Source organism: Platalea leucorodia (assembly GCF_965183815.1).
Source record: "Platalea leucorodia genome assembly, chromosome: 1".
In the NCBI taxonomy this organism is placed as follows: domain Eukaryota; kingdom Metazoa; phylum Chordata; class Aves; order Pelecaniformes; family Threskiornithidae; genus Platalea; species Platalea leucorodia.
The window spans coordinates 97,800,708-97,827,850 of record NC_138823.1 but is presented as its reverse complement, the minus strand read 5'-3'; the positions used below and the strand labels follow the sequence as shown (position 1 = coordinate 97,827,850).

Below are 27,143 nucleotides of genomic sequence, written 5' to 3'. Positions count from 1 at the left end.
AACTATGTAGACTTTCTTGATAATCAAATGGAGCAGGATTCATCTGACACAAATTTTTACAGTGTAGGCTTCTGCCTCTGAGTTGGCCTCCTTATATATTAAGAGCAAGTCTTGGGCATGATTGACCTCAGCCTAATGTAAGCATCTAAAACAGTCTGAACTGCACCTTGGAAGGGCCTGTTAGTCTTTACTGACTGTAAAGGAAGCTAAGGGTGAGCAGCTGAGATAACGATGCATAAAATAAGGGCTGAACACACTCCTGAAATCAAAATTGACTGAAGAGGGTAGCTTTAAGAAAAGAAACGCTGCTGTAGATGAAAGTCTCAGACAGAGCTGAGGAAAACGTAGATGTGTCAGTTCACACAGAGCTCCATTAATTCTGGGATTGTTTCAATAGCTGTGGCATGGCATCCAGCATCGCTGCTGTGAGCTTGGGGTTTGACCAATGCCAAAACATAGCTTGGTTGAAATAACGGTTTTGCTTTGCTCAGCGCTAAATATGAATTTTTCTTGACTTCAAACACTCATAAGTCTCTTGAAGCCTGAGGGAAGAAAAATATTCCAACAGTTTTTTTTAATCTTTGAGATTTAAAGTTACTTACAGAAGTTTTGGGTCTCTCTAATCTCAGCCAGGGTTTTCCTGTAACAGCACCATCTACAAAATCTGACTCTGACAGATTACTACGTAGAAAGGATTAGGAGCTCCTTTTTGTCTGTGATGTCCGCCCATGACATTTCGTGTTCTGACTGTAGCCTAGCACTCCTGCTCTATGAGATTACAAAATAAGTGAACATCAGCAGGGAAAAGATGTGTGGGTATTAAAAGTTAAGCTTGATTTTATAAAAAAATATTGCAAATATCTCTCCAAATCAGGTACTGCTACAGTAGTTGACTAAATAAATCCCTGTCAGTACATGAATCGTTTGGAAAACTTCTGTGGCATGTGCTACAAGACAAACTAACAAAACAGGAACAATACCCAGCATTGATGTCACACTGGAGGAGTAACTCAAAACACTGTAGAAGCAAACCAGTGTCATTACAGAGGTGGAAAAGCGAGGTACAGACAAGTCAAAACAGCTCCCACATCAGTAGCAACGCACTAACAGTAGCTGTTTTGTGGCCAGTGGCCAACATGCTATGCTAAGAGATGATCCTCTAGACTTAACATTTGTTAATCTATAATTAAGACAAATAAAATACTAGGGAAAAAAGGCCAAAATGAAAACCAAACTCTATTAATTTTATTTCCAGTCTTGTAAGTACAACTGAATTTATTTTAGATTATGACTACTTAAAACACAGAGAAGATTATATTAGGGGATCTTGCTTCCAGTAAAATTCGGATCAACTCAGAACACCAGTCCATCTCCAGTAAGAAGTACTGGACTAGGAGCATAGTAAATCTTCATTTGCAACAGGCTAGCCTTTGAAATTACACAGTTAAAATATCTACATTCCTTTGAGAATGCAGGATCAAACCTCAAATCCCTAGTTACTAACCAGAAGAGTTTAAGAGGTGTAACAGTTGTCGTAACTGGTAACTACGGGTAAAAATTGAATTCTCTCTTCCTTACTGATGGAATCTGATGAAAGAAAGTAAAACCGGGGAAGGAGCTGAAAGCAGCCTTATGAAAACTCTAGATCTATACCTATTGTTACTATGTAAAGTAAAACACCAGAGGACAGACTCAGGAGGAAAATGGTTGCAAACTCAAATCTGTAAACATAGAATTGCTGGAGCTAATCAAAATACTGCAACCCATGTTAAACAAAGAAGATCACGATATAGTAACACAACTCAGAAATGCAGCATACAACCAAGAATTCAGTAAACACAAGGCAAGTCAGAGAAATAAAATCTGAACAACTCTACCATAATTAACAAGAGGAACTGAACTAAAGAAATCAGAAATCTAATCCAAGAGCTGATGGACTGTAAATTTTACATACAGAAGGACTGAAAAAAAATCAAAGCTGCTGCCTTCCTAGGGAAAGAACTAAATTTCAAGCTAGATCCAAAGAAACCCAATATAATGGATTTCACAGGCCAAGCAGAGCAAGCCAGGCAGAAGATGAATACATGAAAACAGGAGACAAAACAAGAAGTTTTGACAAATACTAATACTAAATCCAGGGAGGTCCTGGATGACTGGAAACTAGCAAACGTGACGCCCCTCTACAAGAAGGGTTGGAAGGAGGATCCGAGGAACTACAGGCCTGTCAGCCTGACTTCGGTGCCAGGAAAGGTCATGGAACAAATCATCTTGAGTGCCATTATGCAGCAAGTGCGGGACAACTGAGGGATCAGGCCCAGCCAGCATGGGTTTATGAAAGGAAGATCCTGTTTCACGAACCTGGTCTCCTTCTATGACAAGGTGACCCGCTTAGTGGATGAGGGGAAGGCTGTGGATGGTGTCTACTTGGACTTTAGTAAGGCCTTTGACACAGTCTCCCACAGCATTCTCCTGGAGAAGCTGGCTGCTCACGGCTTGGATGGGTGCACTCTACGCTGGGTTAAAAACTGGCTGGACGGCCGAGCCCAGAGAGTGGTGGTGAATGCAGTCAAATCCAGTTGGCGGCCGGTCACGAGTGGTGTTCCCCAGGGCTCAGTGTTGGGGCCGGTCCTGTTTCATATCTTTATCAGTGATCTGGATGAGGGGATTGAGTGCACCCCCAGCAAGTTTGCAGATGACACCAAGCTGGGTGGAAGTGTCGATCTGCTGGAGGGTAGGAAGGCCCTGCAGAGGGACCTGGACAGGCTGGATCGTTGGGCCGGGGCCAACTGTATGAGGTTCAACAAGGCTCAGTGCCGGGTCTTGCACTTGGGTCACAACAACCCCATGCAACGCTACAGGCTGGGGGAGGAGTGGCTGGAGAGCTGCCCAGCAGAAAAGGACCTGGGGGTCGTGGTCAACAGCCAGCTGAATATGAGCCAGCAGTGTGCCCAGGTGGCCAAGAAGGCCAATGGCATCCTGGCTTGTATCAGGAACAGTGTGGCCAGCAGGACCAGGGAGGTGACAGTGCCCCTGTATTCGGCACTGGTGAGGCCGCACCTCGAGTACTGTGTTCAGTTTTGGGCCCCTCACTACAAGAAGGACATCGAGGTGCTGGAGCGTGTCCAGAGAAGGGCAACGAAGCTGGTGAGGGGTCTGGAGCACAAGTCTTATGGGGAGTGGCTGAGGGAGCTGGGGCTGTTCAGTCTGGAGAAGAGGAGGCTGAGGGGAGACCTTATCGCTCTCTACAACGACCTGAAAGGAGGTTGTACCGAGGTGGGGGTCGGTCTCTTCTCCCAAGTAACGAGTGACAGGATGAGAGGAAACGGCCTCAAGCTGCACCAGGGGAGGTTTAGGTTAGACATTAGGAAAAACTTCTTCACCAAAAGGGTGGTCAGGCATTGGAACAGGCTGCCCAGGGAAGTGGTTGAGTCTCCATCCCTGGAGGTATTTAAAGAACGGATAGATACGGTGCTCGAAGACACGGTATAGATGGACTTGGCAGTGATAGGTTAATGGTTGGACTCGATGATCTTAAGGGTCTTTTCCAACCTTGACGGTTCTATGATTCTATGAAAAGGTCTGTGTTCGAAAAAAGTCAAAGAAAATGGAAGTGAAAGGAAAACTAGACTGTAGACACCCTTAAGAAAAATGTTACCACCCTCAACTGCCCAGCTAATAAAGAGCAAAACAGAACTCCACTGTGACGATGGACTGCGATAGTCTGTCAACAGTATTTTGGAAAAACTCATATTTTCATTCCCTTTCTACATAATTGCTTTTCTTGTCACACTTGAGAAGTATTGTACAGCAGGTTAGGGAGAAATTCAGAAAGCTGACCAGAATATTGAAAAAAAGAAGAAAATACATCCCTCTGGTTCTTCCCTCTGAACTGCAGCACAACATTTTCATGAATTCCTAGGTAATACTAGATCAAGAACTGGAAAGCTGAGCCACCAACAGTTATTGCTTTCCAGAACTTAATGAAAAATGAGGCTCTGTAGCTTAATTAAAGAAATTTGCAACAAGGTAACATAGCATATCTTAGAGTACACCTGCTCTGCAATTACAGTGATCGCAGGACAGAAAGCCATACACCGGGCATTCTGAATATATATAATTTAGGCATCAAAAACAGTAATGAGGGGGTAGTAGTGACTTATTTGAAGGCTTTCATCCAAGTAAGAAACCTGGCAGGCTTGAACAGCCCATGCTGAAGTCCATACTGCTACCAGCACCCTTAGTTGCTAGATTAAAGATAAATTGAGCATAGCTATTACCACCACAGTTCTTACTGCAATGAAGCTATGTCCTAAGTGCTAGTAGAAGGCAGCTGACACAGTCTTTATGACAGAAGATCTATTCATGTTTTCAGATGGACCACTAGCAGATGAAATGATAGTTTCCCCTACAGGCTTCTACCTTGCAACATGCAGAACCTGCAGTGTCAAAGAAACACTAAGAATATGGGTTCTATTCATCAAGCCTTTGCCACCAGACAAGATGAGTGATGCCATCTGAAATTACTATGAAGAAAGAAATATGTAGGAACAGCAGCAGCAGCTGTACATCCCAAAGAATGGTTGCTTTTTGTAAGTGACTCAACTTGCGTTAGGCACCCTGCAGTCTCAGATTTCTGTATGCGCAACGAACAACAACCATGCTAAAAGCAAATTAGCGAGGAGCTGGGTGAGATATCTGCACTGTGTTTCCCTTACCCTGAGAAGATGGTACCCAGACAGAAGATACTGCAGTAGGGATCTGCAGTGTCATCTGTAATGGCAGAAAGGTCTATTTGCAACGTTCTGCTATATAATAGCGCAAGGGACCTTCTTCAAAGCAAAAACCAAAGCATCCACATGGTGGGCATCGCTCGAATAAGATAACGACTCATGCAACTCTCTGCAGCTGAACAGAAGTCTCTCCAGAACAGAGTTTACACATGGGATATAAATAACCAGGCAAGCTGCTGCTTTTGGATTTGCTCCTCATCAGACAACACACCCAGATGGCAAAATGCAGAGCACAGTTTACAGAAACAAGTCTAGCAGATGTCAGGAAACTGGATTCTCCAGTGTAACTTTTAGAGGGTGAAGGAGTCAGTTTTCCTGGGACAGAAAGAGGAGGAAAATATCAAGATAGAACCAAAACAACGGCAGGCTGACGATAAGAAGGGAGGAGGAATGCTTGGACAGACCACCAGGAGATGACAACCAAACTACTGGCCAGTATTTGGTCCCCTTGTTTGCCAGCTTGGAGGATCTCCCTGCTGATAGAAACGAGAGCCGTACTCAGTAAGACAAGCAGCACAACTCTTTCTATAGCAACAGCAAACTGCTGCGTAGATCATTTTACAGCTTGAGTTTACCTTACAGCTGTAACTTTACAAACATATATTGCCTGATACCCACAGCCAGATGATGTGTAAAACCAGTGCATTACTACCTAACAAAATCTTTGGCTCCAGTGAAGAAATCTTGATCTGCTGGATGCTTCTGTTTCACCAGATAGGGATTTGGGATAACTTAAAAAATACTGGCACGTTACCCAAAGTGTGTATTTACACATACAACGCTGTTGTAGCAAATTACAGTTTAGAAAACAGTTCTTCCACTTCTACAGGAACAATTAGTACATAGCAGCCTCCCAAACAGACACACAAAGCAGATGAATAGTTGCGTATCTGTGTGCACATGTACACCTATTTAAAATAAATGCTACAAAGCATAGCTTGCAACTAAGAAATACCTACTTAAATCCGAAGTCAGCTTAGCACCTTTTTGAGACAGAAGCTATTAAGATTTCAGATACTTCTTGGAAACCATGACTACTTTTGTACACCCAGAAAACCTCAACGAAGTACACACAAATTAAAAATGCATTTGTTATTAGAATGAACTGGCATCAACCCTTCAACACAGACCTCTGTTAGGAGCCAAACAGGAAATCATTCATTTAATACTTGATTACAGAAATGACTGAATCACAAAGCAACAGACGCTTCCTCCAAAATAAGAAGATTCCTGAATTGCAGCTGTCACATCATCCAGCAATTATCTTTGGATGATATTTCCAGCTTGTGCAATGGCACTAGCTGGTTGGTACGTAATAGACTTAATGCTGAAAAATTGCAAAAGTGTCTTTAACACCATTGTCTTATCACCCAAAATAGTGCAGTCTACTTTCTGGTTTGGGAGCTGATAATAGTTCAGGCTACAGTAAAGCCACACGTGCAATTTCAGTATGTTTTATGCATTTAGAGTCTTGGTCTGACTTTTTGCTTTTTTTGGCTGAAAAGATAACTTTCGCAGATGGAGGGAAACTTTCCACTCTGCATGGCAGTCCTTTGGAATCAATAGCCTGAAAAAGGATGAGACTGGGATCTCAGTTACGGTAACATGAATGCAGAATAACTTCATCAGAATTTGGCACGCACCATCCTGCCTCATAATATGAATTATTCCATTATTTCAACAGGGGATATAAAAAAAAAAAAAAAAAAAAATCCACCATTGACAAAATGGTTTTATGTTCCTCTTCAGCAAGTGCTGAAGTTATCTGAGAAAATGAGGCATTTTTACACTCGGTATTATATGTTATCTTAGTGCTTTTTTTGTGTGCAAAAACATAGTTATGATGCTGGTCTGGGATGGTGAGACAGAGCTGAAGATATCAAACACCTTTAGACAATAACAGTTTTGAACTGAAGTACTGGCATAAGAAGCAAATTTGGAAAAGAATAGGCAGGAAGGACAGTGAAGTGAAGGAGATATGATAATAGCCTAGATATTTCTTATGGTGTAATCACATTATCAATGTAGATAATATTGTATAAAATAAAGGTATAATGACAGTCTGATATCTCAGTATTCCAGTGTAAGTGTCCTTACTGTCCAGAACTTAATAAAGTTTATCCGTTAAATGTATAGAAAACCAAACAGAAAATTGGTAGATTCATAGATCATCTAAGGTTAAAAGCAATGGTCCAGAAGGAGAAAGGCCATGGTAAACAAGCCAAATAATTTTCACAGCAGTGCTAATCCTGCAAAGCTTCAGCAGAATCACAGAGTGACTCTTCTTTACAAGGTGCTGTGGAAGTTTTTCTAAATGAAGTGTCACTTGGAGAGCTTTTTAAAGAAATCAAGAAAATGAAGAGTAGTAAACTGCCAAGACCAGGCAGTTTTCTTCCCAGACTTCCTCAGGAAATCAAATACAAACTAGTAAGTGTCGCATATAACCTAGATAAGCTAGAAAAGCAGGAGGTGGCAAATAGAAGGTTGCTATTTTTGAGTCCAAAAGTCACCTGGGAATTACAGACCAGTAAGCTTGGTTTCCATACAACCGGTCTGGGAACAGCTACATAGAATAGAGCTAGAAATAGGAGATCTAGAACAGAAGAGAGATGGGAGAAGGGTCATCCTGGTTTGAAGTGGGAAGTTCACAGAAGTCAATGAATGAGGATGCTCTGTTCCACGTTAGTGCCTTCAGAGTTCCAAAACCCCTATGTTAAGGTCGTTGAAAGAATTAGAATTGCATGAGATAAGAGCGAGCATGCGGAAAGCAAGGAGGAATGCCCCATACATAAAACAGAGGGATGTGGTACGCCCTGCTCTCTTCTTCACAAAGACACATTCTAGAAAGGCTGGCAATAGGGAGACGACAAAATTTGCTGATTGCAGTCAAAATTAAGGCGGACTGCAAAGACCTACAAAAGATTTTATGATACTAAATGACGTGTGAAGAAATTCAACATTGATAAGAGCAAAAAAGACATTTGGGAAAAGGCAGCCCTAACTATACACACTTAATAACAGCTAAATTACTCATTCCCACTCAGAAGACAGAGCTTAGAAACTCTGCAGAGAATTCTCTGAAAACATCATCTTAATGCTTGGGGCAGTAGAAAAGGAAACAGAAATTAGGAATTATTAGGAAATAACTACAGCACCTTTGTGCTAGTGTACTAGTCTACAGCTAACACAAGTCTGGTTATCCATCTCCAAAAAGATGCAGCAGAACTAAAAAAGTTATGGAAAAATGGAAAAAGAATGATTAAAGGGATGGACTATCTTGTACAGGAGTAAAGAGTAATAGTGAAAACTGCATTTTTTGGTCATCTCTTCTTTTATACCAAGGTCCCGGTCCCCTGGTATTCACAAAAACAGATAGTTCCTTGAACAGATAGTTCCCTTGAAGGAAAATCAAGGCACAAAACAGGATAGCCAAGATCAGTACACATGTTCTAGGTACCCTCTGGTGGGAGCTGCGCCAGACGGCTCTGGCATAACCCTTCATAGCATCTCCACAGCCCTTGTACTCTTCCGGACCCAGAGATGTGGCCAAACTCATGCCAGAAGGGCTTTTACCTTCTGAATGCATGGGGTGGCCTTTGGCAGAAATGTGAGCTCCTGATCTCATGCAGCATGGTCATGACCCATTGCTCCAGATCTGGAGCCATAAAAACAGAGAGAGATGCGAGTTGGTCTGCATCATCTGCCCTCAGGACCATGGGCTGCGCTAGAACAAACAACATTACAGCAAACTATAAAACAGAAGTCTTCACCCTGGGAAACAGGCAACCAATGGGGAATTCAGCAGAGGTCTAGAACAGCATGAATAGTCATTCACTCATTTATAAAATGCAAAAAATAAGGAGCACCCAACCAAATGAGCTGGGTGCATCTCAAAAAAAAAAAAGGTGCTTTTGTGTACAATGTCTTTTTTCATTATGGAATTAACTGCAAGAGACAGCCATTAATACCAAAAGTGTAACTGGGTTCAAACGACACAAAACGATGGAGGATAAATCCACATATGGCTCCTTAATTTGGATGCAGCTTTTGCCTTATGAATTTCTGAGTGCTGGAATCTGATTTGTTATGTGAGGGGACAGAGAAATACATACTCACCCTGCTTCTAGCATATGCTTTTACTAAACAGAACTGTTGACTGCAAGAGAAGATACTGGGCTACACAAACTTCAGTTTGATCTACTATGTCTGTCCTTGTGTGTATTTATCTTTAAAGGATGTGTTTAATCAATCAGGAGAGAACAGCCTCGATCCCAACACACAAAACTATACACTGTATTCAATTATCTAATTGTTGGGAAATGTACAAAGGCATCTAATTTGCCTTTGAAAGGAACTTGAATTTTATCTCCTTACCATGCATGTCAGGGGATTTTTCTTGCGTGATTAAATCAGACCTGTTAAGTAATACAGAGTTCAACATATTGGCATCTAGAATTACAAAAATGGGTTGAGGTTTCACATTGCCTGTGTAGGGCTGGTTGCAAAAGCAGCTTACTAGCTAGTGTGGCATCCAGGCTTAGAACCCTTTTTCATCACAGGCTTCAGGATTTTTCACTCATTAATTCCAGAGAAAGCGAAAACTTTTTTTTTTTTTTTTTTTTACTTTTTTTTCGTTCAGATGTAGGAAATACAAGAGTGTGTGCTATATTTCACATTGGACATATCTTTATTATTATTGGTTGCTTTCTGACAGCGCAGTACGTGAAGTGCCGATGGAATGCGAACCTGAAATCTGATATTCTGCCCATTGTCAGGTAATGACCTGACTGTAGATGGTTTTTAACAAAGAGAATAAAGTCGAGATGTTTGGCAGATTTTGACTAATGCTTCACAGAAAAATGACAGAGAGACTGCAAATGACTGCTCCATGTACCATTACAAATCTGATGAAAGTTGACACTGTATTTTTCTGAAGATTATCAAAATGCCATTAGGTTGTTATAAATACATTAATTAAAATATTCATGAAGTAGCTTCAAAATTCAGACGTAAGTGAAGAAATAATACAATTTAATGATTAAATCTACCTAAATATTCTTCTCTTCCAACTTTATCCTGGTCTTTTTTTACATCAGTGAGATTTGGATGATTTATTTTTGTGAAAGTTCACTTATTTCTGTTGCATAATAGCAATAGATGTCAGTCTATTTCTGCCATCATAATTAGTTGCTGTGGAGATGGCTGAAATATCATGGATTATAATTGCAAATGAAGAATAAGCAGCAGGAAAAGATGACATTGATAATCTGCAAATATTGCAAGGTTACTTGAAACTAGTTAAGTACAAGATATTTGAATTTGCCACAGCAAAGAGCAGGCTCACAGAATATGGGGGTGGTGTATGTTTCAGATGAATACACTGTGAAGAAACACGACAGTTACATGTGATGGCATCTTAAATTTAGCTTAATGTTAAAGTAAAATTATCATACAACCCATGCATCTTATGACTTTGTTACATATAATTTTGCTTAAGGCCTATAGAAAAGCCACTTATGGTATTCACCTTTATTACCGAGGTAAAAAACCCATAGCAGTAGTACCTAAAACCAGCAGGTGTTATTCTGAACTAATATTCTTTGGCAGAAAAATGAAGGAGAAACAGGTGTTCAAGTGTCTGCATGAAAAGTGGCTAGAATTATCCCCTTGACATAGTTCTTTAAAAGGCAAGAATCAAACTGCATCTTTCACCGGAGACTACTGAACCTCTCGGAGGGAGAAAGGACAAAGCAGACAAAAATAAAATTCTTGATGTACTATTTTACAACAGAACTCCTTTGCATTGTGTTGTATTTTGCTTTAGGGCTGGCTGGCACTCCAGTCTGCACCTCAACTGCGTAACGAGGTCTGCATAACTGGTTGTGTGTAACGATGCTGCCTTCCTACAGCCACTCTGTGCACTTCCAAAATGACAGCAGTATCAAATCTTTGCCTTTTCTGCCTCAGTAGCATGCAGCAACTGGCCTGCATTAAAAAAAAAAAAGATTCCCCAAATTATGCTTTTATGAAGAAACAAACTTTTTAAAGCCTGACTGAGCTAAACGCTGAGCTAAATACTCTCTTATGTATCGCTGTTTAGAGCTAAGTTGCTGTATTCTGAAACGTGAAGGGAAAGTGAGAAGCATTACGGGAAAGTGAGAAGCAGCTGTTTGTAAAACAGCATTTCTTCCCTTCTGAGTGTAGCTGAGTGACTGATACCAGAATTACATTCCCAAGATTTCCATGCCATTATTTGGATAGCTTTTTAAACACCAAACAAGTATCCTGGCATCTTATTAAGATGATAATTTAGGTGGACTGACCTATGGATGGTAGAGCCTCAGAATATCTGTGGATTTATACTGATCGAGCAACCAACACTGAGTGTTCTTAGTATCAAGAAACCTTCTGAGTTCAAAGATACTGGAATGGAAAGATCTCTTGTTTGTGTGAAGAAGTACACCCCATTCTGACCCACCCCAACGTTCAGAGAGGAGTTCACATCAGCCACTTAACAAGGCAAAACCCAAAACAGGCTCACCTGCTGTCTTATCCACTTATTGTACCTTTTCAAGCCACTGTTGCTGATGTGGTAGCCTGATAATTAGGCTAATTTGATGTGAACCCTCTTGCTTTTAAGCTGATTTGTTTGTATGTATTAAAAGGCTTTGCTTAGCAGGCAATTAAACAAATACATATAAAACTGAAAATGCATCTGGTTTGGAAATTTTCTTCTCTATGTTGGTCAAACTAGAGACTGCACATCTCCCAGCCTCTCATAAAGGCTGGGCAGGAGGTGCAGCGTCTGCCTTTTACTTCTGCATGCTAAATAAAACCATGATGCACAGCTGCATACTACAGCATTACACATCAATACGGGTCTGAGGGATGCTCTAATAACACTGAGAAAAGATCAAGTTTTACCGAGAACTTTTTATACCTCCAATTCCATGACAAATTATAGGCCTCCTACTGTTATGTATCAATAGAGAAATACTAGCGCAGTTCTCTGTCCAGTTTGGGGCTCCCTGGTACCATAAAGACACTGACGAACTGGAGGCAGTCCAGCAGTGACCCACCACGACGGCTGAACATGATGTGCAACAGGGGCACAAGGGAGCCTGGTTTACTTACTCAGCCTTGAGAAGTGAGGGCTGAGGAAGGATCTGACGGTCATCTGTCACTACCTAATGTGTGGGTATAGCAGAGGCAGCGCCAGTCTCTTCCTGGAGCTACACGGCAAAAGGATGAGAGGCAACGGACAAGTTGCAGCAAGGGAGATTCTGATCAGATACAAGCAAAAAAGTCCTCACGATGAGCATAGTCAAATGTTGGCAATGGTTTCCCAGAGTCTCCATCTCCGTCCCTTGTAATATTTAAAAGTTGACTGGGAAACCTACTGTAACTCCAGAGATGGCCCTGCTTTGAGCAAAGGTTGGACCAGACATCCTTCAGATATCTCCCAGTCTGTATTAGTCCATGATTTCCATTGAACAAAAATTAAAAGTGCTGGAGCACGCAGGGACACACCCCACTGATGGATCACGCTGATACCACAAACTGCTGCTGTATATATTATGACTCCCAACATGTTCCACTGCTGTCGCACTAAAATGGTAAAAGCCTTAAAAGCCACACTGCTAACCTTACATTTCTTTGTTTACAAACAAAAGCACACCATTTCATCCCAACTGAAATCAACTGAAGTTATGTTTGAGCCTTTCCTTGCACTGTAGCGATACCGGAGCGGACCGTAGGCATCCTGAAGGCACCATACCACATCACTTTTGTTGTTTCAGCAACCCAGCTGAACACAGTAGTGACAATCCGGTGGCACTCCATTTTATAAAAAGTCCAAGTTAGTAATTTTTAGAGCAGAATATACATACTGTTTAGAAATGAAAACATCTTTAATCTCAGTCACTGCAAATTTTAATTAAGCTAGGTTTAAGCTCAGTTCATGAGTATAAGAGTCAAGCTACTATTTTAACAATAAATGAAATCATGCAGCAGAATAAGCAATTTGGTTTGGGAGTTATGAAATCATCAGTGAAAGCCTTCAGGACCAACACTGACCGACACCTGGTGTGAGAAAAAAATGTTTAGTATGGCCTGGGATAGGAAACAACTCCTTTAAGGATCTTTTATCTGCAGTTATCAACTGGCTCCTGAAAATAGATACCACTATCACTATTCATTGATCTAATCTGTGAGGTGATACAGCTGTGTAATTTTCATGGACTCAGGTAGCAGTTTCCTGAATTTCTTTCTGTAGCAATGAAGGATTAGCACCTTCTGCACTGAAATCTCCTAGAATGGGTACAGGCCTGATACTGTAAATAGTTAATTGGGATCATGTTATTTATTCTTATGTGTGAGCTATTTCTTTGTCATATGAGGGAGGTGACAGTGCCCCTGTATTCGGCACTGGTGAGGCCGCACCTCGAGTACTGTGTTCAGTTTTGGGCCCCTCACTACAAGAAGGACATCGAGGTGCTGGAGCGTGGCCAGAGGAGGGCAACGAAGCTGGTGAAGGGCCTAGAGCACAAGTCTTATGGGGAGCGGCTGAGGGAGCTGGGGTTGTTTAGCCTGGAGAAGAGGAGGCTGAGGGGAGACCTTATTGCTCTCTACAGCTACCTGAAAGGAGGTTGTAGTGAGGTGGGGGTCGGTCTCTTCTCCCAAGTAACAAGCGATAGGACGAGAGGAAACGGCCTCAAGCTGCGCCAGGGGAAGTTTAGGTTGGATATTAGGAAAAACTTCTTCACCGAAAGGGTGGTCAGGCATTGGAACAGGCTGCCCAGGGAAGTGGTTGAGTCCCCATCCCTGGAGGCATTTAAAAGAAGGGTAGATGTGGTGCTCAAGGACATGGTTTAGTGGTGGACTTGGCAGTGACAGGTTAATGGTTGGACTCGATGGTCTTAAGGGTCTTTTCCAACCTTAATGATTCCATGACTCTATGATTCTGAGAGATGCATCCTTTAACAGCTGTACAGACTCCTCCAGTGAGTTCTCCCCACACTGACTTTTCCTTTGCACCACAGTTTTCCCCTGGATTTTATTTGTGTACCAACGTACACCTTCTTTAGTTTTTCTTTTTAACTAATTTGTGATATTATTTACCGCAGTAATTCTCACAGCTGCTACCATATTAAAACATACTGGCATTATGCAGCTGTACAGTGCAGCTGCATTTTGATGTTAAGTCTCAGAATGGTGGTCACTGCCGACCTGAAGACCAATTGCTTGAGAATCAATGGTCTAGATACTTCCAGGTCAATGGAGGTGACCACATATTTTGCAAGTCATGAACTCGGAAGTTTAGGCAATTCCTCTCCCCATTACAGATACAGTAATTAACACAGGTGATAACGGACTGAGGTTAGAACTTAAAAAGGAGAAGAGTCCAGTCCCTCCTAAGATTTCAGGCACCCTTGTGTGACTGGACAAGGAAATGGAACCAGGAAGCACAGAGACTTTCTAAACAGAAAACAACCAAAGACATACATTACTTCACCTTCTTTAAATGAAATGCAAAGGTTTGTTGGGCTTTAAGTTTAGGGAAGGGTTCAGGGAATCTTTGTTTTATTGGAAAGAGTATACCTGTTCATATTGTAAGCCATGTGGATTAACAGGAACTTACTATGAACTTGGGTCTCAGTCCTGAAATACTTCTTCAGACGCCTCTCCCATTGACACCTATCAAAGCTTTGAAAGCCCAGAGATCTGTAAAGTTCAGCTCCCTACACTGAGTAAACCAGCTCTTTTTTCTGTTCCCCAAAAGCCTTCAGATACAATTGCATTCTTTAAGAAATACTTTAAGAAACTAAGAAAAGCTCAAGAGCATCAGACTTTTCAACAGCCTCTCTTGCCTTTGGGATGGGATTTATTTCCTGAACAGTAGCAGGTAGTTGCCTTTCTTTTTCCTGTTTTGTTGTTTATTTAATAGGTACTGGCTGAAAATAAATGAGATGTCAATGCCGTAGTATTTCTAAGCTTCAAAGGTACTAGCTCGGTTAAACAGTCCAGACATGCCCATGAATATGGGCAGGATTTCCAGACTGCTTTGCGGTATCTGCCATAATATTAACTATGCATAATGATATGCATAATAATAACAACTATGCAAACTGACACCAACCACAGAAATATATGATTAGCCATGAAGCCAAGAAATAAAACAATGCAGAATGAAAAGTTAACCCCCCCCCCCCCAAAAAAAGAAGATCCAAGGAAAAGTAGAAAATGAAAAAAAGATTTTTTTTTTTTTTTTTTTTTTTCTGGGCTTCAGATGACATAGTAGGGTTTTGAAGGCTGTATCTGAGAAAAAGCCAAGGGCTAAACACGGTGGAGATGATGAATGTATGAAAACCACTAAGCAGTTACTGGGTGGGTTCTTCTTGCAAGCATCTCTTGTGTAATGCTTAAGAAGTAAAACCCTGCAGGACTTAAAATCTGCTTAGCATTATCTTGAATATTTTGGAGCTCAAATGGCCTTTTATCTTGTCTTTTAGACATCAAGGGGGAGTTCAGGCAGGTGTGACTGTTAAGTATCACTGTAGGAAGATATTCAGTCAGTATTATATAAGGAGGGGAATGAGGCATATTCACAACAGGCTTACTGCCTTGGCAAAGAACAGAAGATAATTAAATAATTATGATTTTTATATTTGCAGAAAATTATTTAATGACACTGTATTTAATTAGTCAATGGATAGATATGGACATGCCAGCTGGCTTCCCTCCATGTCAACATATTATAGTGAGTTCTGACTTTTTTTCAAGAGTAAAAATAAAGGCCTAATTTAGGTAATTAATTACTACAATCACAGAATCAAATCCTGCTCTCATTATACCTTTTTAAATCTTAGATGAAATTTCACTAGAGTTCATATGCTTATTATGGATACATATTGATGCAGCAGGGCGCACATATTTTTGCATTACTTAAATTACTCTAAACAATGGTGTAAGTTGACAGTTCAAAAAATAATTTAAAGGGGGAGAACCTCTTTTTAAAACAATTACTGTTGCTTGCCCTATTTGATTTTTCTTCTTGGTACATAAAGAGGCCTGGAAAGAGATAGAGGTGATCAATATTTCCATACTGTTTTTTTAATTTCATCTCAGAAATATCAGGTAAAGAAATGTTCGGTTACCTCTGGTTTTGTTAATGAGCTTTTGAGAGATCAAAAGCATATTTTTTCTGTAATGCTACTGGACTTTGCAAAACTCTTCTCTTTCCCCAAAGAGTTAATCATACATGTTTAATTGATGCTACAAAGAACAAACTTTTGAACAGATTTGGTAAACATTTTTTGCCACTCTGTTCTTGAGATGACATAAGTTGAACTACTCAGGATAAGTCTCTTCCAGGGCAGATAAAATCTGCATTTTTAACACAGGAGAAAATGCAAATATAAATGCATAATAATCTCCATCTTCCTTGTAAATGGAAGAAAATGGAAACAGAAGTCCTCCTCCCATTGTAGGTCACTTTTACCAAAGATCAGACACCAGAGCTCAAACGAAAATCTATGATGCATTTCATTTCCCACATTCTTTATAAAGAAGAGGCAATTTTTTTTCGAGTGACTTTTTGATTGTGTTCTGCTCTATCCCTTTATTTTGGCCTAGTGTGCTGTAAGAAGAGCAATCACAGTAACATAAGCATTAGGTACAGGCTCTGACAACCAAATCAAACTTTAAAAAAAAAAAAAAAAAAAATCAATTGTCACATTAAAATTGCTTTTGGTATTATATCTTTCATCAGAAAGACGGTAATACATCCTGAGCCTACATAAACAGATTACTCAGCCAGCCCTGAAGTGCAGCCAGTACTGGGGTGGGAAGCAATAACTGCGGTGTGCTAGCAACACAGCACAGTGACTCTTAAAGGAATGCAAAAAAACCATCATCAACTGAAACTGCAGGGGCAAAGTATGAAAGGGGAAGGCTGAAATAATTGCCCAAGGTGGAACTTGATCCAAAGGCTAAGTTAGCGTCCTTGTTCTTGTGAAAATTTCTAAGCTATCTTCACTGACTGCACGTAGTTGTTAAAGCCTGCCTTGGTCTGAAACATAATCCTTAGCAGTATGACTTTCCTTAGAGATGTAGTAAAGCTATAGTTTAAGTTTAGACAATACAGTGGATCCTGTAGCCAATTAGGAAAACTTGCCACAGCTCTGCTGGTTTCCCAAGAAAGGATGTAAACCCCAAGGAACAAACAAATATGAAGAACCTAACCTTCACTATGCAATAAGAGCAAAACCCAGATGTTCCTTCAGAGAAGCACAGACCCTGCACCACATCGCTGTGTTGAAGCAGGTGACCATGCTCCTCTTCCCTATGGCTTGACCCTGAACAAAACCGCTCTTGGACTGGGCATGTACATTGACAGCAGCAAAGGTAAGTGCCCAGAACAGATACCAGAAGTTAGGAAAATAAGACCAATTCTGGCTTAGATATTTTTAAGAGTTTTCTAAAATAAAACCTGTATATGAATTTTCATGGCAAAAAGAGACACGCTAAGCCTGTTTGGTGAAATCTTGATTATTTATGAATTCGCCCTTGATGGAATTCATTAGCTTACCATGTTTGCAAAGCAAATACCTTGATAATGCAAGAAAGTTTTTCCAGCTTTTCCCAAAGTGTGCATGTAGGAAAATACAAGAGAATTCAGCTTTCTAGAAACTATGAATAAATAAATATATAAATATGGAAATTTTCCTTCTGGCCAATTTCACAAACAGCAATACTTCACTTTTTGCACTGCTATAGTCCCCTAAACATATCCTCATATTCACATGGAACTGTGTGCTGCAGCGTTATTCAAAGTAATGAATGAAAGCCCCACCATCAGTGGGTGTTCATTGACTGCAGACTACTGGTAACTCTCAAGTTTTTTTACAAAAGAGAAACAGGAGTCTGCTTATTTCACAGAAGCAGCGAGTTGTACAAAAAGAATATGAGAGAGTTTTTCACATCACCTTAACTTAACCACAAAGGTATGGTGTAGGGCCAGCCTTCTTTATACCATCAACACTGGCAGCCTTTTAACCATGCTTCCTAAGATGGAGAAGCGGTGTTTTGCTGAAAAATACTTCCTCAAGCCAATTTTTTTAAATGCAATAAAATACTTCCTTTAAACTGTAAAATCCTGCAGCTGTGGAACCTGACAAGGGGATGAGTCCGGCTCAAAGGCTAATTGTATCCAAACAAAATTATCAAATCCCAGGCAAGCTAGCATCTTCTTACCAGGAGAGACAACCATACCCAAGAAGAATCACTGTTTCTTCTCTCTTTGCTGAATTTGTACTTTTTTCCAGGAAGATTTTCCTTTCTCATTCTTTGATTCTTTTCCTCTCCTTCAGTCCCTGGCAACATGCAATAACTACACAGAGGGCGACCGGAGAAGAGGGGAGGTCTTGGTTTGCAGGCTGATAAAGTAGGTGCTTAATTGCTTTGCTAAATCTGGGCTTGAGTACTGACTTTTTTCCCAGGCTCCCCAGTTTTTCTCAAGTTTCATGAGGTTGTTTTGCTGGACTCATAAATTACAGCACAACCCAATTCTCTTACCCCGTGAGGTGCTGTGCTGTAATTAATAAATCATTTGCATTTCAACAGCAGCTTCTGTCAAAGAAGATCAAAGAGCTCAAATATTAGAGTAGTGTCTTAACATCCTCTCTCTCAGGTACTATTCCTATTGGAAATCTAAGGCAAACTCCACACCTGTGCTTGGTGCTCGATCCACAGATAAGGCTCCCTCACCACCCTCGGGCAGCTCATGCCGGCGGATGGAGCACTGCTGCCCTTCTGCCCCAGAGTTCTTGTAGCGCTATGCAACAGGATCACTGCACAGTACATTTGCCCCCTACAAAGCACTCCATCGCTTAGAAAGTGGGAATACAACTCACATTTTTACTACTACTCTCAGCTGATGATTTAAATTTTAGTTGTGACTCCCATAATTTCCTGTGGATGAAGGAACGGATTGTACTGGTGGAGCGGTTACCATCGTTATCTGGTTAACTTTGCTGATTGCATCCATAAAGCTAGCCAATAATTAAAAAAGCAATAGAACCTGCATCTCCAACAAAACTAGTTCCATACACATCCCAGAAACTCAGGGATTGCAAGATTAACTCTTTTGAAATGAAAGCATCGTTTCCTTTGAAATTAATCCAACTTTGGTAAGTAAAAATATCAGGATCACTCTGAAAACATTACAAATGCCATCTCTAAATGTACAAGTAAAACACAAAGCTTGCTGGGAAAACTGAAACATGATGCTTTTCACATGAATACTCATTCAAGGGAGGAAAATAAGCCTGTAACCTTAGCAAGTTCTGTTTCAGCTAGCTGAAAACTACCGTCTTTCCTACACATTCTAACATTTGTGATGCCTCTGCTTTCTCCAGTAGAATTTAAATGAGGAGCAAATGGTTTCAACATAAATAAATAAAAAGTTTAAAATGTCTAAGAAGCCTTTATGATCAAAGACAGTTTATTTAAAAATACCTTAGCAACTCTCTTTCTAATTAGAAATATTAACCTTTCTGCCTGGAAATAAGCACACATATCATAGTGATTCCCTCAGATAGGTTTGTAATGAGAGGTTCAGTTAAGAGGAACTCAGTTTAAATGAGACAAGAGATAAGGTATTTTCCTAATATGAATTGCTTTCCCTTAAGATCACATTGCCTTCATATAACATTTTTATTTAAAAAGACCATGTCATGTATCTCTGTCTGAGTATGAAGCTCAGGGTAAATGCTCCCATTTGCTACTGAATTTAAGGAACTGAATAATGACAGATTTTATTAGTCCAACAGAACAACCTTTAGACAGGTTTAGTTATCTGAACTCTGTTCATCAAGCACATTTTGTAAAGTGGTAGAAGGACAAATTCCTTAAAGGCAACCTCCTTTCACTGGGAAGAAAGCATTAACTATTTCCTTATCTGTAGGGGTATTACTGGAGTGGTTAACTGAAATACTCTGTAGCATTACCACCAAGTTCAACTGGACCAGGATCCAAGTACACCAAGACAAAAATAACCAAGCCCAGCTTTCAGCTGACTTCACCTATGATTTTGTTGGCTTAGAAACAGCAGAACTTGCTGATTATTAGCTGTAGCCCCCAGCCTTACTTTAGTACCTATTAGTAAAAATATCTTAAACTTATTATCAACTGAAACCCCATTCTATCTTGAATTACTTTATTGCTATCTTTCCTGATGGAGTGAAGTCACACAGTTCACATCAACACAACTGTTGCAATCCCTCTATTCTGTTGGAATAAAGGAATTCAGGAAAACAGAATGTTCTGAAATTCCAGAGAGAACATTTCCCAAAATCTTGCCAAAACATCTCTGGGACAGAGGCATTAAAGGGCTCAGGAGCTTGGTTTCACATTTTAATTATAAATGGTATCTTTTATTTAAACACCATAGTGTTTATCTTTGGGACTGAGCTGTGTAGGTCAGAACTAAATTTTGGAAAACGGGGAGAGGGCATTGAAGAGAGCAAGAAGAACTCGAAACTTTTGTCAGCCAGGTTGAACCTGTCCTAAGCAGCAAAGTTTGAAGACTACCTTTGTATGAAGGTGCTCCTTTTGCCTTTTCCCTGCTAGCTGGTGACTGCTAGAGCACATCTGTCCAGCTGTGTCCTCTTCTCTAGACATTTATGCTTTATGGGTGAAGAGGAAAGAAACAGCGTGTACACTGCCTATAGGAGGAAGGTCACAGATATGATTTCTCTCTAGAGCTTTGTTGTGGTACAGACTCAGAGAGGAAAGAAGAAGTGGCTACATCTTGCACAGTTGCGTTGGTGAAGTAAATAAACCCTAATAACCTTCTCCACAGTCCACATCAGGAATCTGCTGCTAAGAAACAGGAATCTGCTACTAAGAAAATGGAGATGAGCTCTGTCCCATACTCTTGAGGGTCTCAGAGGAGTAGCTGAAAGGAGAATAGTGCCGATTACAACAAAGCTCAGTAAAATACTCTTGACTCTGTTACTGGATCGTGATGGCCTAGTACCCAGTGCAGACAGGGGAGCTGTCATTTTGAGTCTCCAATGCTTGCACTGGGAATTTGCAGTCTGCAGCCCTGAAAAGGCTAATAAATTTGCATATTAGCAACCTAACATCATATACTGAGTAGGAATGCATTTCAACATAAAGCATGCTGCACTGGCGATCCCACACATTGGGCTGACTGGTCATGGACTTACTAGAACCACTACTAGACTTACTCTTTTTCAAATGTTTTCCATGGGTATTGAGGAAAACAGGATTAAATAGGGACGAAAGGGAGGTAGCTACTGAAAAAGCTACTTTAGAGTCAATCTGGACTTTTATGAGACTGTGCATACACATGAGAACCGCCTCCCCCCATCTTGGTATGCCTTCCTAAAACAATCTGTCTTTAAATGTGACAAACGGCTAAGCAAGCATTACATAAAAAGATGTTGGCAGATTGCCTCCCCCCCCCCCCCCCCCCGTAAACTTTTGCCTCACAATATTAAATACAATTATAAAGCATTCGCCAGATTAAATGTTAAAGAGGTCTAATGCTCCATCTCTTACTTCTGGCAATGAAGAGCTTAATCTAATTAAATCCATGAGCTGAATGTGTCTGCTGGTTCTAATCCTCAGCAGTTTTATTGTTAGGTTATGCAATCCTAATTAAAGATAATTTTAGACAACAGGAAAGGTTCCATTTTAATGAGAGAAAAATATATACAATGTCCTTGTGGGTCTACTTAAGAATTATTTTTAAGGTTTATTTTTAGCTAATAGTTTTCCATATATAAGCTACAGCTAAGCATTCCCTCAGAGAAATCTCTCATTTTAGTATTTGCTATTGTAGTACTGTCACTGTGTGCTTGCACTTTGAACGTTACCACCCAAAATCCAGGCTCACTTCACTGCTGTTCAGTACATTAAAATACAGCGATGTAACATGTATCCTGTGCTTCTTGGTTCTAGTCTTCAACTTAAAACGTCTTAACTTTCAGAAAAGTACTAGATATCTACACAGAGTCTTATAAAGGTCTCTGACTAGCCATCTCACAAAATATGAGTGTTCAAAATCACTATTTTAAAAAAACCTAAACCGCAACACTCGAGAAAATACGTTTCAGTTTTATTTTTAGGAAGTAAAGAAAAATGTCATGGAATTACATCCAAAGACAACTCTCAACACCATGATCTCCCTGTGGGGTGCTGCAGAAACAGTAATTTTGGTAAGAGTGACAGAATCATTGTAACTGTCAGGGAGACAATACAGTCCCCTACAGATGTCTCGGGGCACTCAGGAAGACCTAGGTCTTCTGCTGCAACAGTGTGGTCTAAGACCAAGGCCAGAACAGAACCAGTGGGAATGAAGCAGGAGATGTATCATTTCTCTTTGGGTATACCAGTTTTTCGTTATAAACATGAATTTAAAAAAGGTATAGAGGAAACTTGAACTGGATATTATTATTCTGTGAATGACAGTCACAGCTGGAGACATGGAGCTACCAAAAGGGGTTCAGGATGGCTGCAGTAGGGAGTAAGGGGGGATATTTACCTATTTTTATTGTCCATTGTGACAAGTGCATTACTGCCCAGAAAAGTAGCTGTGGGGCCTGTGTCCCAGCCCTTTGAATTCAAAATACAAGAATTACTGACCGTAAGGGGGAAAAGTGCTGTATGAGCACAAAACTGTCATCTTGAATTCACTTTGCCCTTCTATAGACGCAGGGCAAAAACCGCCTGCTAAGAGCACGTCTAAAGCAGTCGAGTTTCCCACTCTCTAAACTTAACTCACATGGAGGTTATCATATTCTTATTAACCTACACTTCTGGGTATTCGGGGCTCAGCTGTGAGACTCCCCAAGTTTGGACGTGCCTCTGAGGCACAGGCACAGAGGGATGACCCAGCTGCACGCCTGGATTTGTGCTGGCACTCCCCTGCTGCTGCTGGTTTCATGCTTTCTGCAGCATAGGAGAGGGAAGGGTTGCAGGCATTTTTGTGGACGAAGGAGGAAAGGGAGAAACTGCAGGAGGAAGCGCGCATAGGATGAAACAGAGAGGAGAAAGCAAGCAAGAGCAAGAGCCAAAGGGAAATTCGTGGCGCAGTTTGAAACAGTGAGGCAATAGGCAGTTAACTCACTCGCTGGCACGAGACCCTGTCCAACATGCTATTCTGCTCTACGCTTAGACAGAGGCTCCACAGGAAACCTCTCAGCTTGCACAGGCTTTTAATGCAATTTTTTAAGCCCAGCTAGGTTAAGTATGAAATGAAGAAAAGGCTTTCTCAGGTTAGTTTCAGTAACATGAACAAGTTTTTTTGTTTATAAATTTCTACTCCTACTATGCCTGCATTTCACATTAAGGAAGAGCAGACATAGCTGCCATGCTGTGGATTTCCTGAAGAAGTGACGAGTAAGACAACGGAAATTGGTGAGGTCCCTAAGGAAAATCACTCATACGCCTTCCCACATCTCCAGTCAGGCAGCTAAGGAATCTGAGCCATTATGGTAGATGAAGTAAGGCGTTATTTTTTTACCGTATGTTTCTACAAGGCACGTCCTTGTAGGTTTTCTGGTCCTTGCTGTCACAACCAATGTCTATAATATTAATGTTATTTTTAGAGAAAGGAAAGCCTGAAGCTATAGTAAACACAACTTCTCTATTTAAGATCAATACTTTAAAAAAAAAAAAAAAAAAGTTCCTTTTTTTTTGTGCTTTTACTCTTCCACCTGGTCATTTTCTTTATGGCTATCTCTTGTTGCCAACCTCAAGATGGGGAAAGCAATTGCCTGGCTTGAATTTGAAGTCAAAATAAAATTGGAGTCTGATTCTTGTCAGATGCTAGACAAGAATAGAGTTTGAAAATCTGAATTTGAAAGTCAAGTCTATTTTATGTGATGAACATATTGAACAGTGGGCTTTATTTCATCACGGTGTTTAATTTATCTTTTGTGACTACCTGAGAATGCTCTGTCAGTTTATTTTGCTGTTATGGGATCATAGCAAATAAAAGTCCTCTCTTTGTAAGACTTAGCAGGCATACAAAAAGATGGAAGTGGGTGGCAGACAACTGTCTGGACTTAATTGCCTTAAAGCCCTTTTAATGATAGAGAATAGACCCCTTAGAATAAATAGCATAACTAAGCTGGTACAGGAAATCTCCTTGACCTTCCATATGCCTTACTGGTAAAACTGGGCTGGGGGAAGTTAACGGAGGTTTCCAGAGCCTGCATGCTTCTCCTCTCTTTCTGTCTGGGGCTGAAGCACTGCATATTGTCATGCCAAATATTTTAGTCTTAACTCATTTTATCCTCATATTTTGACATAAATTTTCAGTTCAAAAAGCTCTATTTAAGTTAGTTACAAATGGGATCAAGTACAAATAACCTTTGGTTTAGTGGGCATGTTCTTCACGTTTTTTACAGCCAGCTGCCTATAGCTCATTTCTTTACCAATAGTAATTCCAGCACAGAGAACCCCTTCGGCCTTCAAAGAGATGCTCAGTGACTGAGCAACTTAACCAGAGCTTAACCAGCTTCACCAGAGCCTGACCAGGTTTTGCAGTTTTGGCAGGAGAGGTTACCTGGCTGGTTTCAGTTGTAGGGCACGTTGAAATCACCGGGTATAGGCTTATGTTAACGTTCAGGGCAGCAAGGCTGAGGAGTGAGGTTTACTTAAAAAGGTCTGAAAGGCCAGAAAGGATAAGGTGAAGGCTGGGGATGAGGAACTTTCTTTGCAGAGAGGCACAGTAATCTGCAACCAGATATAGCACACGACATTGGAAGCAGTAAGTGTGCAGTCCCAGGATGATAACCCACTGATAATCAATATGGTAAAGCTGCTGCCCAAGCCAGGCAGGTGGCATGTGCGGAGATCTGCAGAAATACAGAGGCACTCTGCATTGCACAGCAGATTGGCAGCAGAGCTCGGAGCATAACGGGGGTTTTCTGATTCCCAGCCCAGCTGCTTAGTCATCACTCCAACTTTAATCAACTTCAAAGTATAACAGTGCAAAAAATTCAGAAATAAGTCCCACCCATTGCTGCAATTTCTGCCAAAACTGAACTTCAGCTACAAATCTAAGTAGTTGTGTGACTGTGAGAAAAAAACTTTGGGGTCAACAGCAAAAACCCTGCAGAAAGAGAGGGAAATGACAAGGGAAAGAGCCCCCTTACTGCTTTGTGCGGCTGACCAGAGCCCAGCCTGGGAGCAAACAAATACACTTTAGATCACCACCTTTTCCTGATGCATGAGAATAACTGAGCTCAGCTTAGCAGGAAAGAGAGCTTTCAGACAACACAGGAGGCGGCGTGCGGTATCCTGACCGCCCTGTTTGCCACTAGCAGGGTCCCAACTCTGGATTTGACTGCTATTCTCGTCTACTGCTCTCCTAGGCTCCCTTATGAAGTAGCAATATCAACGACTACTGTAGCCACCTGAGGGAGATTTCCTTGCTGAATTTCATCTATGTGAAATAAATCTGGTTAAGATGAATGGTTCCTCAAGAGCTATACTCTGTGCTGAGCACTTCTTAAACACGGAAAGCTGTACACTTATGTACTACCTAGCTAAAACCTGCAGAAGAAAATGTATCTGGAAAATGGCAATAAAAATATCTCCAATGATTTAGAAAGTCCTGCTTGTCACTGTTATGAGTTATTTCTACAGCTTCCATATATTTCCTAAATATTCAAACATAGCAAACAAAATATGCACACTTATTTTTTAATAAATTTACAGAAGCAGTCTAACATCCTTGAACTGGTGTGACTGGAGCTCAACCAACCTTCCCCCTTCTGCCACTGTCTGCGTTCTCTCTACAGGTTAATCATGGAGTAGCTGACCCAGAGCAGTGCACACGTGTGTTGGACAGCCTGCGCTGGTGTAGTCAGCTGTGGCTGGTCCCACCAGCCAAATGCTGTTGAGTCATGTAATCATTAGCAAAGGCGCCATTACAAAAATGAGGCTGAGCTATGAATTACAGTGGTAATATACAGTTAAGACTTAATTTTGTTTCAAATGGCCTGCACTATATTAGGTGAGGATCAGATCTTTGTTCAACCAGGCTAAGGGTCTGGTGACAGGATTTGGTAAACCCTGTCCATTTATGTTACTTCAAACATCCCTTCCTATATAAAAGTACGGACAAGTCATCCAGCCAGCCAGCAAACTGTGCTTTTTATGGGTAATCTTGTGAGTGAAACTTGACTGTGCAAATATTTATGAAAAGAAAATGCCAACAGGCAGATATGTATGACTGAAATGGATTCAAAATTAAATTCAGAGATGTTTTTCCAGACTAATATTTATGAAAGTATGCTAAATTTTAATGCTAAAGCAACATATCTATGCTTATGCTTCTGCTTTGGGAAAATATGCTAGTAGGAAAATAGGCTAAAGGATGGGCAGTCTATGACATGAGGTGGTCTTTATTTTCTGCTTGTTATAAATTACTTAAAGTTACAGGGGAGTTGAACAAGGTAGGCTTAGACGTTACTTGCAATAAGCAGTTCAATGCTCCAGGCTCCTCAGAGGAATCAGAATGGAGGCACCTGAACTTGAGTTTTCCAGTGCTTTTATATAGCAGAATATAATGATACAGATGGGCAGAGTCAGGGAGCCCAGCCAGCTGTGCTGAGGAAGTAGCAGAACAGAGGCAGAAGTTTTGGAAACAACACTGAAGAGCAGTAAGCATTTTCTGAAGTACTTGCTTTACTTTAAATTCACCTTACCACTACTGGATTTACTGTGTCCAGCAAAATGACTGCAGACACAAAATTTATTCAAAAAATATATAGGAGATTATATATTCTGATATGGCCAGCCACGTACTTTCTGACAAATAACAATATTATTATTAAAGCTAAAATACAACACTAAAAGCAAGTCCCTCTCTATACCACAGAGGCTGAAATTGTTTGGTCAATCGGGGCACCTACCGTATGGATGAGATGTAACAAATCTGGCAAAACCAGGGAGGATCTTGCACTAGAACCTCTGAAGCCTCTTCATCCCCATATTGCTATTAGTCCTACCTACCTTACAGAGTACAACTTACTGCATAAACATAATCTCAGTTTTTTTCCTCCAGGTTGCAATAACATTGTGCAAATAGCCTGGGAAATGTCAGCCAACTGATAGCATGTTCTACGCAAAACTCCTCTCTTTGAAGTTTACAGCCTATGTTATCTGTGTCAGTCACATATAACTTCGTGTCAAGTAAGTTCCTATGCCATTTCTAACACCAAAATAATGCCAAAACCCATTGGTAAGATTGGATCACAAGTCTCTCCTCACTGCAGAAACGCTTCTCCCCCACTCTCCAGCTTTGCTCCG

General features: G+C 40.7%; 1 protein-coding gene across 1 annotated transcript in view; it reads right to left on the bottom strand.

The window, feature by feature from the left end:
* Positions 1-27,143, bottom strand: part of PHACTR1 (phosphatase and actin regulator 1) — a gene marked incomplete at its 5' end in the record, with an annotated part of 314,606 nt that overhangs the window by 81,287 nt on the left and 206,176 nt on the right. The gene's annotated exons all lie outside the window — the stretch shown is intronic.